The sequence below is a fragment of the Canis lupus genome, chromosome 34, assembly GCF_011100685.1.
Source record: "Canis lupus familiaris isolate Mischka breed German Shepherd chromosome 34, alternate assembly UU_Cfam_GSD_1.0, whole genome shotgun sequence".
Lineage (NCBI taxonomy): Eukaryota > Metazoa > Chordata > Mammalia > Carnivora > Canidae > Canis > Canis lupus.
Window position 1 is genome coordinate 21,448,702 of NC_049255.1, and position 18,294 is coordinate 21,466,995.

At 37.7% G+C, this 18,294-nt stretch overlaps 1 pseudogene; it reads left to right on the top strand.

Moving 5' to 3' along the window:
• The first annotated feature begins 305 nt into the window (after positions 1-305).
• Positions 306-18,294, top strand: part of LOC100683832 — an 82,921-nt pseudogene continuing 64,932 nt past the window's right edge.

Sequence of the window (18,294 nt, forward strand, 5' to 3'; positions counted from 1 at the left end):
TCTGAGAAGTACTTTCTCCTGCTTTCTACTTACCGAAATGTGACCTTTTAAAAAAAAGACTACTTATGTACGCCAAAGAATGTCGTAGATCAATATTGATATTCATTTCTTCTGAGTTACTCTTGCTGCAATCTTCTTTTAGGGACACTGGTAGCTATATGTCCAGTTCTTGCCATCCCCTCTCTGAGGAGCTAGAGAGCCTTATACTCTTGGGCTGAGGATTTAGGGATGAATCTTACCATGTGGTTCTTACCCCTGCTCTATCCAGTCACATTTTTGTATGGGTAAAACTGGTGTAAGGAAACATGACGGTGAAGCCCACAGAAAGAATTGATGCTACTTCAGTAGCTGAAGGAAGACAGACGTTTGAATATATGTGAGCACCAGGTTTTCTTTATGTTCATTTTAAAAGTTGCTATTTTTTGGAAATGGTAATACATTTATGTGGTTCAAAATCCAAACAATGTTAACGGATATAAACAGAAAATCTGGCTCCCTCCCCTGTCTCTATTCACTCTGTTTTCCCTTGCTCAGTGTTTATCCTTTTACTGTTTATTTTTAAAATGACAAGAAAATATAAATGCATATACTTATTTCTCCCCCTTTTTGTACAGTGGGTAATTATAGCAGAAACCAGTAATGCTTACCAATATTCATGCTCTCCTCTATCTAGGAAAGACTTTGTGTGTATTTACATGAGAAACTGACAAGAAGGAAATAGATCATAAATCTACCAAATTTTCTAATGCATTGTCACATCAAAGAAACCATGACCCAGGACTGAAAATGCTTTTCTGTTTTCTTCAGTTCCTCATATTTGGATCAGCAAAATGTTTGCTGTGAAATCTGACTGCTCCGAAAAAGCACAAACATTCACTTTAGATGTGACCACAGAGGATAGTGGATAAGGAAAGACTTCCCAAGGAGGGAGCCAGTGGCTATAGCAACAAATGGACAGGGGAGCTCCTCCCAAGGACAGCATCAATGTCCAGTCAACTAATCTTCCACTCCCATTTTAAAGGGCCTTCAAGGGATGCCTGGGTGGCTCAGAGGTTGAGCGTCTGCCTTTGGCTCATGGCATGATCCCGGAGTCCCGGGATTGAGTCCCACGTCAGGCTTCCTGCATGGAACCTGCTTCTCCCTCTGCCTGTGTCTCTGCCTCTCTCTGTGTGTCTCTTATCAATAAAAAAGTAAACTCTTTTTTTAAAAAATTTTTATTTATTTATTTATTTATGATAGTCACAGAGAGAGAAAGAGGGAGAGGCAGAGACATAGGCAGAAGCAGGCTCCATGCACCGGGAGCCCGATGTGGGATTCGATCCTGGGTCTCCAGGATCGCGCCCTGGCCCAAAGGCAGGCGCCAAACCGCTGCGCCACCCAGGGATCCCCAAAAGTAAACTCTTTTTTAAAAGGCCTTCAAAATGCCTTCCCAGAGGGATTTAGAAATTGCTATGGACAATCACTTCTGTGTATCTCCCATCCTTCCCTTTTCTGCTGAAGTATTTCTATTTTGGTAATCCTTCATTATTACACAATTAAATATTCCATGTATCTCCTAGATCACTGGACCATAAGGAGATAGATTCAGATCAGACAGAGAGGACGGATTCAGACATGCTGGACTTTGAGTTTGGTGCAGTTACTGGATGGGACTTTGTGTTGTGGGACTTTGTCCCTATCCAAAGGGAGGATATAAGTGTGTTCAATATGCTGAAAAAGAGTGAACCAGAAGTTTGGTGGCCAGAATGGTACACTGTGGAAGACATGGCTAGTGCTCTTAATATCAATTTATTCTCTTCCTCCTAAGCATACAGGTAGACTACATTTTTCTTGTCTTTCCTGTGGGTCAGAGTGACCACATGACTGAGTTTTGACTAATGAAAGAACAGAAGTGATATGCCTATTTTCAGGTTTTCTCATAGAAACCTTCCTCATGTGATTCTTACTGTCTTGGCACTCATCCTCTGACTGAACGGTGCAGACCCCAAAGACTTAGAAGAGGAGGGAGTCACAGGATTGCATAGATCCCTGAGTGACAGCCTAGAGCAGAACTCTTCAGGAACTTGCTCTTCAGATCTCAGCTGGTAAAGCCTCTTCCTATCCTTCCAGCTATTACCTGCCTGAATGTCAGGCATTCAAGTACTGGCTATCTAGTGGTATGCCAGTACTCAGTACAAGTACTTGTACCACTAGAAGTCTGGAGCCGGGAATTTGCTCTCAGAAGCTTTCTGTTCCTATCCTGGCCCATCCTGCTCTCTCTCTGGAATTTTAAGCCAGCACCTTAGAGTGTACTTTACAGAGTCTATTTCAGAAATGTACATCTGTTCTTACTCATTTGATCATAAACTGCTTGAACTCATATATCATATCTTTTGCTTCTTTCACCACCTCAGTGCCCAGCAAAGTGCCTGATACATAGTGGGGGTTCAATATGTTCTAATTAATCAATTCACTTATTTCCCAGTGGGGCAGATGAGAAGTGATTGGGGTACTTGAATGAGGTATCTCTGAACTTTTGACCCTTTCCAGAGCTCTCCAGGAGTGTTTTGGCATGTCTTCCAAGAAAAATTGTAAGTCAAGAGAAAATATCATTTTTACTGATGATTCAGCCAAAGTTGAGCATCTACTACTCTAGAAAATTCTGCTGACAGCTTTGCTTTTATTAACTTTTAAGCATTAATGATTCTATAAGAAAATCAGCTAGGGATTATGTTCCATTTTTTTTTAGGTGGTTAAGTAAGTAAGTTTCTGGGCATGTATACTTGGCTAAGGAAATTCCTTGAGTTGAGAAGGAAATTCTTTTTATATATTGTCTTTTTAAAAGTGAGTCATCTGACTTTGGGGAAATTTTAAAGGTTTATAGTGGAACGAGCTTGTAAATATCGGTCTATATAGCAAAACCATTAGTAAACTACTTGATTACATTTGTTTGGCATTAATTAAGCATCTGTCAAATTAAAGGCACCGTACTAAATACAATGAAACAGTAACAGTGAATGGAACCATGTGCAAAATGGAAAGAATTCTGAATAATTAGCAGAATTAATAGTAGTGATGTTAATAATAATAGTATTAATAATAATAATAGTAATGGGAGCTGTCAGTATTAGCCACTTAGTAATACCAGTAATATTAGTCAGATTGTCTCTAACTCTCAGAATAACTCCTAAAGGTAAGTATGTACTGGTGTCCATATTTTTGTAGTTTAAGAAACAAAAATTCTGAGTTTTGTAATCTGAGATTACAAAACTACCAACTGAATTTTTTTTATTTTAAAAATATTTATATTTAGAATTCGCCAACAGGATACAATTTAGATGATCCCAATTTTATTGCCAGTATCCAATGCAGCATGGAAGCAAGTCAAACATATGCCTTTTTCTATCAGGCCTCATCAGGGAGGGGGTTGATGTTGGCCACACCAATGTCATAGAGCTCCTTCACAGATTGTTTAATGTGGTGCTCTTTGGCCTTGACATTTATAATGAATGCCAGTGTGTTGTTTTTTATTTTCATAGCCACTACCAAATGAATTTGAATATAGTTCTCTGACTCCATATGCAGTTTTCTGCACTAAACACATCTGCTTGCTATCACAAGATCTTGATTCAAGTGTAGACTTTGCTTCTTAATGCTCAGTAATCTTGCTGAGTCTCAGTTTTCTCATCTTAACAGTGATGATCATCATGACTCTACTCCTCTCCCAGGAGGGTGTTTTAATCAAAGGGCCTATTGAATGTGAAAGTGACTATGAGCCGCAAAGCACCCTATGTCTGCAGATGATAGTAATAATAATTAGTAGTAGTGTTAGTTACAGTAACTATCCTCCAGTTGCTTACGATCTAGAAAGGGAAATAGAACATGCAAAAGAGTAGTATGAAAAGTGACAAGTAATGCAATCAATATATGTACAGAGAAGGAGCTGGAGGTGTCCAGAAGGACAGACTTCTCTGTTGGGATATCAGGGAGGTATTGCACATATGTGGATATGGACTTTTGGGGAGTACCATGGCCTCTGCCCTGAAAGAGTGGCTCTACTCAACAGCAGGCACAGGCAGAGGAGAACAATTCTGTAGAAAGTCTTTCCTTTAGGCAGGCAAAAACACCCTAATAGTACAATGGAGTTTGAAGGCAACTGGCATCAGAGTCACTGTAGTCCCAGTTTGAAAAAAAAAATGTAGTAATTGCCGTATATGCCTTAGAGACTCTAAACAAAGGGTCAGCAAACTATAGCCCGAGGGCTGGGTGCTTGCTTTCACAAATACAGTTTTACTGGACTATAGCCATATCCATTACTTACATATTTCCTATGGTTTTCTTGCTATAATGACACAGCTGAGTAGTTGCTACAGAGACTGTATGACTTGAAATGTCTAAAATATTTACTATACAGCTCTTTAGGAAAATGTTTAAAGAATTCTGGTCTAGACAGAGACAGCAGCCATCAGTTAAATAAGCAACTCATTATGCTAAGTATATATACGCACATACGTGAGTAGGGAGAGGGACCAGAGAGGGGAAGCTGGGGTGAATAATGTGAGTGCCATGTACTTCTTTATTCACTGTCCAGTAGACCTATCTGGTTGGCCATTAGTTACTAGGAGAGGCAGTACTCTGTGATCAGTGGTTTGCAAGCTTGGCTGCATATTAGAATCACCTGGGAATCTTTTAAAGCTCTGGATACACAGGCCATAAGACCAATTAAATCAGAATCTCTTGGGGTGTGACTGGACATCAGTAATTATTAAAGCTTTGTAGGTGATTTCAGTGTGCAGCCAAGGTTGAGAATCATTAATGTAGTGGAAATAATGCTGGCCTGAGTTTCTGAAATACAGTTCTAACCCAAGCTCTGGCACTATTTTAACTAATTAGTAGAATGTCTCAATCAGAAATTAATTAGTATGCTATGCTTTCTTCCTTCCAAAGCAAGAATTTTTACTGTCTTTCTTAGGGTAGGAGGATGTCTGGGAGGTTTTAAAGTAATGGCATTCTTATTTTGTTTTGTTTTGTTTTCTTTCCAGTCAGAGATTGTTCTTGTTCCATGTACAATGGATTGCCATTTATGGACCCTGGGACGTATCAAATGGACGTGGGAAAGGGAACAGTCATTATGCAAGTCCGTTTGGAATTTAAGATCTGCTAAGTAAATAAAAAATAAAACAAAATCTCTCTTTATTTGAACAGCTCTTCAGTATTATGCCTTATACCTAAGGTATAGGTATCTAAATACTTTCTTTTCTCTCTCTAAGGACTCTTGACTTTTCCAGATTGAGAGTGAATGGATCAGCCAAGGTGGTTAAGAGAGAGGTGTGAGAATAAACTATGGCTTAGCAATTTGGCACAGAGCTGTGGCTGTCCATTTGCTGCCACAGGACTAATTATTTACTCCAGTATAAAGTAGGGCTACTGAATCAGTGACCACATTTTGGTTTGTGACTGGAAGGCTGGTCTAGCCCCGCCCACACTTTCATGGACCACTGGCTAGCTCCAGGGTTAAAGAGTCCACATTTTGGGAGTGTTTTCTGAAGGTATGATTGAAATTCAAATATGTTAAATAGAGTTGTAGAGCACTTAACCCTATTAACTCATTAGCTCACATTAATATAGTTAATTTATTTGACTGACCTGAGGGAAAGGACATTGGTCTAGTGAATGTAAATGATGACCAAGGAGCAGGACAAGAATGGTGGTAATTAGGGAAGGTAGATCAATTGAGACCGTATTAGGAGGGACCTGGGAGACCGGATAGAGATTCTATTCAGTGAGAATTTCTTTATTTTTTCCCCTTTGATTCTAAAAGTGATAATCGCCAGAGAAAATTTGGAAATGCAGAAGAAAAACATTAAAAAAAAAAAACTAAACTAAAATCACCTTGTAATCTTTTCTGTTAATTCCCAATACTTTCTGGTCCATTTTCTCTGTTCATTGATTAATGCAAAGTTCTTTGACAACAGAAATAAATTTAATAATTACTTACCTGTAGTGTTGTCCTTTGACTCTCAGATGGTTATTGCCCAAGTGAATAATTTTCCACTGACTTACTGCTGTGCCTTCTCAGGGATGCTGATGAAATGTGGACAGTGTATTAAACTGAAATATGGTATGACTGTACACATTGTGATGGTAGATATCTTTCCTGAGATAAGAGTAAAGGCAGGGAGTAACTTGCTGACTGTGAGAGGGAAGAGACAGCATAATCAAACCTATGTTTGTTTTCTGCAGTGTTCTCTAAAACAAGAACAAGAATGTTGTCTTTTAAGTATTTAAGAAAGCACTATCAGATCAGTTAACATGTCTTTAAAAAAAAACAACACAGTACTGTATAATGACCTAGAAAAAGTGCAATAATCATGAGTGATATATAAACATTGAGAGGCAGTATTTTTCCTCAGAAGTGATCGTATTCTCATTAATAGTGATTTTTTCAGAGGGTTTTTACCCCCAATTTTTTAGTCCCATGTTAGTGCATTACTAAATTTAAAGGGCTCAAAACTAGTCATTGAACACAACATTGAGAATCCCTGCCCTAAAGAACAAAGGAGGGTATATTAGCCTACTCAGGCTGCCATACATAATTCTTCAGGCTGAATGGATTCAACAGCAGAAATTTATTTTTGTAAAGTTCTGGAAGCTGAAAGTCTAAGATCAAGGTACCAGCAGGATTGGCTTCTGGTAAGACCTCTCTTCCTGGTTTGCAAATAGCTGCCTTCTTGTTTTGTCCTCACATGACCTTTCCTTTGTATATGTGTATCCCTGGTGTCTCTTCCTCTTCTGTAAGAACACAGGCCACATTGAGTTTAGAAGCACCCTTATGACTTCATTTAACTTTAATTACCTCCTATCTTCACATATAGTCACACTGGGGAGCTAGGGCTTCAACATACTGATTTTAGAGGGATGTAATTCAGTCCATAACAGAGTTTGTGATTTTTGCATATCGAAGGACAAGGTGAGGTTTCTATTAGCCTTGGTATTGGGAGGATTTCTGCTGTGGACAGGACCATAGATACAGGATAATTAAAACCATGTTTTTGGAATTGCAGGCAAGGTTTAAGTTTAACTGGAACATAAGATTTGTGGAGGGTGAGATTTTGGATGTAGGTTGAAAAGGGAGATTGAGACAAAGTTGTGGAACTTTGGAGAACCAGACAAGGATGTCACTTGATTTGGAAGGGTAGCTGAGAGCCACTGAAGAATTTTGAGCTGGGGAATGACATAGGTCAAAGATGCGCTATAAGCAGATCATGCTGGTGAAGAATGGATTGGAAGGTGGGGCATAGAAGATAAGAAATAAGGAGGCCAGTTAGAAGGCTACTGAAATAATTAAGGGCACTTCAGAGGCAGCTTGGTATGGTGTGGTTGTTAAGAGCATTGACTCCAAAGTCAGGTTGTCTTGTTTCAAAGTTGATGTATGCCTCTTACATAACTGGATTACTTTAGGCAAATGACTTTATTTCTCTAAGCAGTTATTTCTTTGTAAGTGATACATGGCTGATGGAAGTGTTAAGAATTTTACACAAGTCAATATATATAAGGTGCTTAGAAAAGTACCTGGTATGCAATGCTGTTAAACTGTTTGCTTATAGAATGAAGGTGGGAAAGCACTAGATAAAAATCCCAAATCACTTTCTTTTTATCTTGACCAACTTTAAAATAAGTTTTTGTCTTAATGAATCCTGTTATTTTCCCCTACATTTATATCTCAGGCCTACTTTTGTAAACAATTAGGTGTTTGTTCAGCCTACCCCACTTTGCCTCCATGGATCCTGCCAAAAGAAATCCAAAGTATACCCCACCAGGATTCAGAATGCATTTAAGTAACCAATAAATCTTTTGCATTTAAAAGATACAGCTGTTCTAAAAGTTTACATCTGGACTAAGTAAGGTATGTAAATAGAAAGTCAAACTATGCTAAAAATCTCATATGTCTGCATTCATTTGAACAGCCAGACTATAATGAACCAAAACACGATAAACTCTGCATAGGAACATAAACACATGCCCTGGAACATTCAGGACAAGCCCACAAGGGCAACATTACTGTGATTAAAAATATTATCAGGTTGCAGTTTTTCACTAGGTTCTCAAAGGCATACAGAATGGTGTTTTTTACATCTAATGCAATATTCCATGCTGTTAGTGGATGGTACTTGGACTCAGTTTGAGTTAGTCTGTGTTTAGGATGAATTATGTAAAATCCCCAAATCATCTGTTTTGTAAACATAAGAAAGGAAGTGATTCCAATGAATAGGAAAAGTTGTTCCAAATTGGGAAAATGGAAAATCAGGGCCAGATGGAAGTGTGTTAGAAGACTTGAAAGCTCTAGCATTGCAAACAGTGAGCTTGCATCCTCTCTCAATGCCTTGAAGTGAAGGGAAACCTTATTTATGATTCCTGGGAACTGAAGTAAGGGCCATATATTTGTTGTTTATTCATTTTTTTCATCGTGTCATCAAAGTATTTATTATTAAGAACTTACTATGTTCCAGGTGCTAGGTTTCTCAGGAAGCTCACATCCCAGTGGTTTACAAGAATATAACAGCTGGAAGGAAAGCTTGATTATGTAGTTTAACCTCATGACTCGACAGATGAAGAAACTCTGGTAAATCCGTGTCAGGGCTAGGCCTCCAAGTCCCTGACCCTCATTCCAGTGCCCTACTTGCCATAGAACACTGGCACTTGAGGTAGACACTTAGACATTCTTCACATTGCTCACTGTGCAAAGATGGGGAAAACAGTGAGAAACCAGATAATCAAGCCTTGGAAGATGACCAATGGTGTCACTTAGTAAACTCCTCTTTAAGGCCTTAGGTCACTTTCCTCTGCCCTTGGAATAGCATACATAGCATAGCATTGCTTATGAATTCCTTGGTATTAAGTGAGGGGTGAGGAAGGATTAGGATCATGGTCTGTCACATCTAAGGTCTTCACTCATTATAGCTAATGGCTGAAAAAACAAGGGACTTCCAGTGCAGATCTAGATTTAAATTCCCACTCTAGAATTTTCTAGCTGTTTTTAATGACCCCTCTCCTCAAACCTCAGGAGAAGTACCTCTAAATGAGGTATGCTGATATTACTTACTACATAGTATTGTTGTGAGTGTTGGGGAAGGTCACTGAAAAGGCATGACTGCCAGTTGACTGCTGGGCTGGATCTTGGTGATTGGATGCTTCTTACCCCCTCTCTTGTCCTTGGAATGTGGGTTCCACTTCCTTTTCCCATCCCAGAAGCTGCCCAAAGGCATAGCCTTGAGATAGTGATGTGGTGTGGGAAACACCCCTACATGATATACACAGCGGGACCCAGTTGACATGTCTATGTAAACTTTTAAGATTTGGTAGGTGAATGTGGGGATCCAGTCATCTTGCTTCTGCCCCAAACAAGCCTCATATATAAGATTGCTTTGCTTATTGAAACTGCCACCTAGCAACCTGGAGTGGTCTGCCTCTTTTCTTTGGTCTTTCCCAGCCCTCTGTATATGGGGGCTGGTTTCACCCAGGAATTTCTGAGAGGGTTGCAACCAACAGTGATGTACTGAAGGTAAGGTGCTGAGTACATTGCCTCTAGGGTGGTAAGCTTAATAATTTAATGGTAGTTAGCGTATCATTTGTCCCTTCAAACAGAGAAATGCCAAACATATGTAGTAATGTATTATTACTGTATTTGTTAGGGTTCAACATAGCCCCTGCCCACAGCAAGTTCCCATTCCATCAGACAAGGCAGACACAAACATAAATAACTTGCTTGCAGTGCTGATTATGATAAGCATTTTAAGGAAAATATCTAGTGTCTTGGAATAGAGGAGCAAGGGAGTCTAATTTAAATTTCTCCTTGTTCCTAATCATGGTGTATTTCCTATTGAAGATGGAACTAAGTGTTTTCAATGAAAAAACAAAGTGATTTAGTGGGTTGAATGTGAGAATTTAGGTAAATTGAATGGTTTGGGAAGAGGTTCAATGAAAATTGAGCCTGTTTTTCTATCCTGAAATTGTTAATATGATAATGTCTGCTATCCTGTGCTAAGGGAGCCAGAGAAAATAATACCTTTTTATTGAAATTTAGATTTGTTCAAAGAGAAAAAAAGAGAATCAGTTTATGTGTGAGATGTGACTTCCACAGCTGAAAACAGGCACGTGGAAATGTGGTTCATTTAGAGGTGCAATGTTTTATGATGATGCTGCTTCTGATAAAAAGAACAGGAAATAAACAGTATAAAATGTTGATGTTATAAAACATTCCATGTGAACTAACATCAATAGAGATGAATAGGGCTTTCACGTAATTAATGCCAACCTGCCTCTGCGCTGTCGTTTATTGTAGAACAGACAAAAGCAATTCAATCAGCTTTTCCAGAGCAAACCCACGCGATCTTAATTAATGGGTTAATGATTTTAGGAACAACAACAAAAAGATAATGTAGTATAGGACTTCAAAAGTGGCTTGGAAGCTAGATTACAAATTTAAGAAAGATATTTTTATGTAACTGGGTCGGGGGTAGAAACCAGAGATGTTTCCTTCCTTTTTACTTGCTTTTTTAATTGAACACTCCTGACATTCTCTGTGCTTCGCTTATGAAGTCAGAAGGCCTGGGTTTAAGTCTTGGATCTCAGTCACTAGATGTAGGAGATTTTATTTCATCATTTATTTCACAGTTTACCCACTATAAAATGAGGGAATTTGGTGGGATGATGGTTAGGGTTTCCGAATAGTATTGTCAGATTAGCACAACACAAAAGTAAAAACAAAACAAAGCAAAGTGAACACCAGTTAAATTTAAATTCAAATTCAAACCCAGTTTTAAATTCACATGTAACTGGGCATCCTCTCCCTTATCTGACAACACTGTCTATAAGGTGTCAATTTTACCCCTTCCTTATGTGAGGTTTGAATAGTCACCAGACTCAGGAATCAAAATATCACTTTTTTATTCTTACTATCCAGGTTGATCTGGCTTTGAGTTAAAGCCAAATTCAGTCTCCCCTTCTCTCAAACATTGCTCCCAAGTAAATTCCTAAAAAGTATTTACCAGCAATCCCTTTGCAGGAGAAGTGAAAGAGGAGCTGGAAATGTTACTGCAATCCTGCCCCTACCCCAGGAGTGGGCTGGAGCACTTCTAGAAGCATGTAGAAGGTTTAGTGGCAGATCACCATCTATGACCTTTCTCTTGGGATGACGTGGATTTCTTCTTGCTGCTGCTCATACAAGCTTCACAATAAAGTATAAGAAGATTTAATTCCCCAAATGAATGAGAACATATAATGTCTGTCCTTCTCCGACTGACTTACTTCACTCAGCATAATACCCTCCAGTTCCATCCACGTTGAAGCAAATGGTGGGTATTTGTCATTTCTAATGGCTGAGTAATATTCCATTGTATACATAAACCACATCTTCTAAACATTATATGTTCTCATTCATTTGGGGAATATAAATAATAGTGGAAGGGAATATAAGGGAAGGGACAAGAAATGTGTGGGAAATATCAGAAAGGGAGACAGAACGTAAAGACTGCTAACTCTGGGAAACGAACTAGGGGTGGTAGGAGGGGAGGAGGGCGGGGGGTGGGAGTGAATGGGTGACGGGCACTGGGGGTTATTCTGTATGTTGGTAAATTGAACACCAATAAAAATAAATTAAAAAAAGATTTAATTCACTCATTTAATCTTGATCGAAGTTTTCATAAATGCCATTAAAAATAGCATGTACAGAGCTTACTATTTGCTAGAAATATGTAAGTACTTTATGTTTACTAATTCATTTAATCTACATATCAGTTCTATGAATTAGTTTGTATTATCATCATCATCTCATTTTACAGCTGAAGAAACTAAGGCACAGAAATGTTGAGTAATTTGCTTGAAATCAGACAATGCATAAAAACAAAGTCAGCACCTGAAACCCAGACTATGTGGCTCCAGTGACTGTATCTTTAACCATAATATTAGAGGGCTCCTGTCATCAATGCCAGGACAGCACCCCCAATTGCTGGATAAAATAATCAATAAAAAGTTAAAAGGAACATTGAAAATCCTGTCAAATTAAAAAGGTAATTCCTATCAACTTTATAGGATATATGGCACACATATATTTGATAGATGCATGGTTGATATTATATATGTTTATACATTATTTATATCAAGCCAATTTGATATATAGACATGGACATATCTGGAAGTCAAGACATGCCAGACTGAGTGGTAGATGAACATTTTCTCTAGTGTCCTTCTTGCCATATTCATTATGTTATTAGCTTTCCCCTTTTTGCTATACTGTCATATAAAGACAGTTCCATGCCTCTTTCACCAAACTTTTACTGAGTGAATACTGTGTTCTAGATACTGTTTTAGGCCTTTGAAATAGAAATATATACAAGAAAGGTTTTTTTTTTTTTTTTTTTTTTTTAGTTTTTATTTATTTATGATAGTCACAGAGAGAGAGAGGCGCAGAGACACAGGCAGAGGGAAAAGCAGGCTCCATGCACCGGGAGCCCAACGTGGGATTCGATCCCGGGTCTCCAGATCGCGCCCTGGGCCAAAGGCAGGCGCCAAACCGCTGCGCTACCCAGAGATCCCTACAAGAAAGGTTTCTTTGATGACTTTGATGACTGGCTCTGTGGAGGGGTGATTGAGACCAAAAGACGAAATTTCAGGCAGCCTTTATTTAAGAAGAGGGGAGGCAGAGAGTGTATATGACATATTAAAAATACTTTCTCAAACAAAGAACTTCTTTGGAAGCACCCTTGAAAGAAGTGCCTCAACAAGAAAAGAAGCAATAAAAATAATAAAAGTAAGCACGAATAAGAAGGAACTAATGAAGTTTGTGAAATAAGGTAATGTTAGAATTTAGGTCTAGCTATGTGTAAAATTGACCAAAGTAACAGTCATTTAAATAAGATGTTGTAGGTAGAATAATGACCCTCCCACAGATGTCTCCAGCCTAATCTTGGAAGTCCTGAATATACTTTCTTACATGGTAAAAAAGATTTTGCAGATGTGATTAAGTTACAGATACTAAGATAAGAAAATTACCATGGGTTATCTGGGTGCAATGTAATCACAAGAATCCTTATAAGACAGAGAGCTAATGAGTGAACGAGTGGTTGGAGTGATGCAAGGAAGGCGCCATGGCCTAAGGAAGGCAGGTGAGTTCTAGATGTTGGAAAAGGCAGGGAAACAAATCTATCCCTAGGGCCTCCAGAAGGAATACAGCCCTGTCTGAATCTTGAATTTAGGACTTATGACCTCCAAAACTGAATTGTAATAGATTTATTGAGGCCATGAAGGTTGTGAACATTAGTTACAGGAGCCATAGAAAATGCATACACAAAGGATGAATTATCTCTGTCAGGTAAGATTTAAGTGGTAGGTGGCCCAGGGTTGGTGGGAGAGTTTTGCTGCCCCAGGTTGCCAGAAAAATCCTAGCTATTTATATCTTGTTAATCTTCCTTCTTAAAGGTGTTTCTTTCATTGATGATCAAAATGTCTCACATAGGTGGCCGAAGTAAGAGGAAAAGCAAGGTCATGTCTTTACTTTTTAAGTATATGTTCCAGAAATCGCACACATCTTTTCTCACCTATCTTTGGCTAAAACTTTATTTCATGGTCATGTGGGAAAGGGGGCTGGGAAATATGGCCTTGATTTTGGATGACCCTGTGCTGAACTAAAAGCCAGAGGCTCTATCACTATAGGAAAAAGGGATAATGGATATTGGAGACAATTAAGCAAGTAACTTAGTGATGTCATTATCCCTCTTAATAAAATAAAAAGTTATAGAATAGTCTAGGCTCTATATTACTAATGATACCAACAAGATGTGGGAAGGTGCAGATGAAAGTAAAAGGTACATGAGAACATGTTAAAGCACTTCTCTAGTTAAGGAAAACACATAGGTATAGATTCACTTTTTAAATACTTGTTTTAAATATATACATATATCTTGATAATTTAAGAATAACCCCAGGATATTAAAAATAGAATGCATAATTTTTAAGCAACCAGAAAAATTGATCCATCCAATGAAAGTTATATTGAGAGGAAAATATGTGGACAAATTTTGTAAACAAAAAAAAAACTATTCCATGGCAGTAAACAAAGTAGTAATTACAATAAATATAAATGGATTATAGTCACCAGCCCCACACTTTTTTTTATGGTGGGATTAAAAATAAGATCCACAAAGATAGAAAGAGATGGAGTACTTCTAAATTCGTTCTATGAGGCCAGCATCACCTTAATTCCAAAACCAGACAAAGACCCCACCAAAAAGGAGAATTACAGACCAATATCCCTGATGAACATGGATGCAAAAATTCTCAACAAGATACCAGCCAATAGGATCCAACAATACATTAAGAAAATTATTCACCATGACCAAGTAGGGTTTATCCCCAGGACACAAGGCTGGTTCAACACTCGTAAAACAATCAATGTGATTCATCATATCAGCAAGAGAAAAACCAAAAACCATATCATTCTCTCATTAGATGCAGAGAAAGCATTTGACAAAATACAGCATCCATTCCTGATCAAAACTCTTCAGAGTGTAGGGATAGAGGGAACATTCCTCGACATCTTAAAAGCCATCTACGAAAAGCCCACAGCAAATATCATTCTCAATGGGGAAGCACTGGGAGCCTTTCCCCTAAGATCAGGAACAAGACAGGGATGTCCACTCTCACCACTGCTATTCAACACAGTACTGGAAGTCCTAGCCTCAGCAATCAGACAACAAAAAGACATTAAAGGCATTCAAATTGGCAAAGAAGAAGTCAAACTCTCCCTCTTCTCTGATGACATGATACTCTACATAGAAAACCCAAAAGCCTCCACCCCAAGATTGCTAGAACTCATACAGCAATTTGGTAGCATGGCAGGATACAAAATCAATGCCCAGAAATCAGTGGCATTTCTATACACTAACAATGAGACTGAAGAAAGAGAAATTAAGGAGTCAATCCCATTTACAATTGCACCCAAAAGCATAAGATACCTAGGAATAAACCTAACCAAAGAGGTAAAGGATCTATACCCTAAAAACTATAGAACACTTCTGAAAGAAATTGAGGAAGACACCAAGAGATGGAAAAATATTCCATGCTCATGGATTGGCAGAATTAATATTGTGAAAATGTCAATGTTGCCCAGGGCAATTTACATGTTTAATGCAATCCCTATCAAAATACCATGGACTTTCTTCAGAGAGTTAGAACAAATTATTTTAAGATTTGTGTGGAATCAGAAAAGACCCCAAATATCCGGGGGAATTTTTAAAAAGAAAACCATATCTGGGGGCATCACAATGCCAGATTTCAGGTTGTACTACAAAGCTGTGGTCATCAAGACAGTGTGGTACTGGCACAAAAATAGACACATAGATCAATGGAACAGAATAGAGAACCCAGAAATGGACCCTGAACTTTATGGTCAACTAATATTTGATAAAGGAGGAAAGACTATCCATTGGAAGACAGTCTCTTCAATAAATGGTGCTGGGGAAATTGGACATCCACATGCAGAAGAATGAAACTAGACCACTCTCTTTCACCACACACAAAGATAAACTCAAAATGGATGAAAGATCTAAATGTGAGACAAGATTCCATCAAAATCCTAGAGGAGAACACAGGCAAAACCCTTTTTGAACTTGGCCACAGTAACTTCTTGCAAGATACATCCACGAAGGCAAAAGAAACAAAAGCAAAAATGAACTATTGGGACTTCATCAAGATAAGAAGCTTTTGCACAGCAAAGGATACAGTCAACAAAACTAAAAGACAACCTACAGAATGGGAGAAGATATTTGCAAATGACGTATCAGATAAAGGGCTAGTTTCCAAGATCTATAAAGAACTTACTAAACTCAACACCAAAGAAACAAACAATCCAATCATGAAATGGGTAAAAGACATGAAGAGAAATCTCACAGAGGAAGACATAGACATGGCCAACATGCACATGAGAAAATGCTCTGCACCACTTGCTATCAGGGAAATACAAATCAACACCACAATGAGATACCACCTCACACCAGTGAGAATGGGGAAAATTAACAAGGCAGGAAATAACAAATGTTGGAGAGGATACGGAGAAAAGGGAACCCTCTTACACTGTTGGTGGGAATGTGAACTGGTGCATCCACTCTGGAAAACTGTGTGGAGGTTCCTTAAAGAATTAAAAATAGATCTGCCCTACGACCCAGCAATTGCACTGTTGGGGATTTACCCCAAAGATTCAGATGCAATGAAACGCCGGGACACCTGCACCCCGATGTTTCTAGCAGCAATGTCCACAATAGCCAAACTGTGGAAGGAGCCTCGGTGTCCATCGAAAGATGAATGGATAAAGAAGATGTGGTTTATGTATACAATGGAATATTACTCAGTCATTTGAAACGACAAATATCCACCATTTGCTTCAACGTGGATGGAACTGGAGGGTATTATGCTGAGTGAAGTAAGTCAATCGGAGAAGGACAAACAGTGTATGTTCTCATTCATTTGGGGAATATAAATAACAGTGAAAGGGAATATAAGGGAAGGGAGAAGAAAAAGACTCCTAACTCGGGGAAACGAACTAGGGGTGGTGGAAGGGGAGGAGGTGGGGGTTGGGGGTGAATGGGTGACGGGCACTGAGGGGGGCACCTGATGGGATGAGCACTGGGTGTTATTCTGTATCTTGGTAAATTGAACCCCAATAAAAAAATTAATTTATTAAAAAAAATAAGATCCACATTTATGTGATCAATACAAGGTACCTTGTTTTTTTTTTTTTTTTTTTTTTTTTTTTTTTTTTTTTTTTTTTTAGTACAAGGAAAGATGAAAATTAAAGGCATAAAAATATACTATGATCTGATGATCTAAGACACAATAGCAATTTCAAAGTTGAACAAGTTAGAAATGGAGAGCAATTATGATCAGGAGAAAATATAGGTGTAACGAACTGATAACATGAATAACAGATCAAGAATGTATAATAGTCATTCATAAACATATCTGCTTTCAACATATCAGTGTATGTTCAAAATGTATAAAGTGACAACTCACAAAACTATGGTGGAATAAAGGTAAATTAATATCTGGAGCTAGGGTCCTTGAAAACTGTTTATTCCAACACATAAAGGAAACCAAAGGCATAAAAAAATATGAACAACAGCATTAAGATGGAAATTTGGTGTTTTAAATACATCTGTCGGAATAAAAATTAAAGAAGATTTTCACTAAAGAAAAACAGCAAGAGTATAACATTATCCAAAACAAATGAGGAAGAAGGAAATAATAAAGAAGGGATAAAATAAATGAAGAACAATAACAATATATAGTTGGGTATAAATAAAAACATTTGGGTTCTTCAGAAAGATGAATAAGATATATAGGTAACTAATAATATGGGTAAAACTAATACAGAAAAGTAAAAGAAGGTGAATATTCACAAAATACAGAATGAAAAATATAAGCTATTACTATAGATGTAATGAATGATGTATAATCATAAGTTTGATTTATAGTTATATAATTATAGGTATAAGGGAGATTACAAAAACAACCAATGCTACTAAAGACTTATTAATTGATAAACCCAGATTGTTGTAATATATAACAATAATTTTTTAAACCAGAATCAGAAGAAATTTAAAATAAAACAAAATTCTAAAACATAATAGAAACTACAATGACTATTAGAAAAGTCTTCATTCCAAACTCTACTCTTTACCAAAATTTCAGGCCCAAACAATTTATAAGTGATTTCTTAAAAAAAAAAAAAAAAAAGAAACAAAGAAACAAATAATATTTTACAGGTTGTCCTAGACAGTGAAAGAATAAAAGAAACTGAGTTCTCTATATCATTAAGTCATTTTCTGAGTCTAGTTTAACACTAATTCTTTGCGTATATAAAAATGTTATCTGTAAAGAAATTATAGGCCAATTTTATTTATAAACATAGATGTGAAAATCCTAGAGTAATTATTACATCACAAATTACAACATTACTTTTTTTTTTTTAAGATTTATTCATTTGAGAGAGAGAAAGAGAGCATGTGTGAGCAGGGAGGGGGCAAAGGGAGAGGGAGGCAATCCTCAAGCAGACTTACTTCCTGAGTGCAGAGCCCACCCTGGGGCTTAATCCCTGGACCCTGAGATCATGACCTGAGCCAAAAATCAAGAGTCAAAGGCTTAATCAACTGAACCACTCAGGCACCCCTGAGGTAATTACATTACCTTTTGAAAAACAATATATTGATTTATAAAAAAATCAATCACATGCTTGATTCGAGATAGAAAATTATTAAATAAAAT